The sequence below is a fragment of the Carlito syrichta genome, unplaced genomic scaffold, assembly GCF_000164805.1.
Source record: "Carlito syrichta isolate Samal-C Ts95f unplaced genomic scaffold, Tarsius_syrichta-2.0.1 Scaffold309719, whole genome shotgun sequence".
In the NCBI taxonomy this organism is placed as follows: Eukaryota; Metazoa; Chordata; class Mammalia; order Primates; family Tarsiidae; genus Carlito; species Carlito syrichta.
Genome location: NW_007253815.1, coordinates 143,560 through 144,120, shown reverse-complemented (window position 1 = coordinate 144,120; position 561 = coordinate 143,560). Strand labels below are relative to the sequence as shown.

General features: G+C 47.6%; 1 protein-coding gene across 2 annotated transcripts in view; it reads right to left on the bottom strand.

Annotated features, from left to right (window-relative positions):
• The window catches only part of DCAF6 (DDB1 and CUL4 associated factor 6), a 152,751-nt gene that overhangs the window by 82,198 nt on the left and 69,992 nt on the right, over positions 1 to 561 (bottom strand). The window lies entirely within an intron of this gene.

Here is a 561-nt window from a genome sequence, read left to right as displayed (position 1 = left end):
TTTTTTTTTTTAAACAGGATTTCTGTTGCCCAGGCTGGAGTACAGTAACAGGATCACAACTCACTGTAACCTAATCTCCTAGGCTCAAGTAATCCTCCCACCTCAGACTCCTGAGTACCTAGGACTACAGATACACACCACCATGCCTAATTTATTGTATATTATTTTTTGTAGAGATGAAGTAGTCTTGTTATGTTGTCCATGCTGGTCTCCAAGTCTGGCCTCAAGAGATCCTCGTGCTTTGTCCTCCCAAAGTGCTGGGATTACAGGAGTGAGCCACCGCACCCAGCCAAAATTTCCCTTTTATATAGTAACAAATTAAGAATACTTTTTTTTTTTTTTTTTTTTTTTGAGTTGGAGTCTCACTCTGTCACCCAGACTGGAGTGCAGTGGCCGCTCCCGGCCACCGCAGCCTCACCTGCTGGGCTCCGGCGATCCTTCCGCCTCAGCCTTCCGAGTAGCTGGAATTACAGGCGCGCGCTACCACGACCGGCTAATTTTTTGATTTATTGTAGAGATGAGGTCTCGCCAAGTTGCCCAGGCGGGTCTCGAACCCGCGGG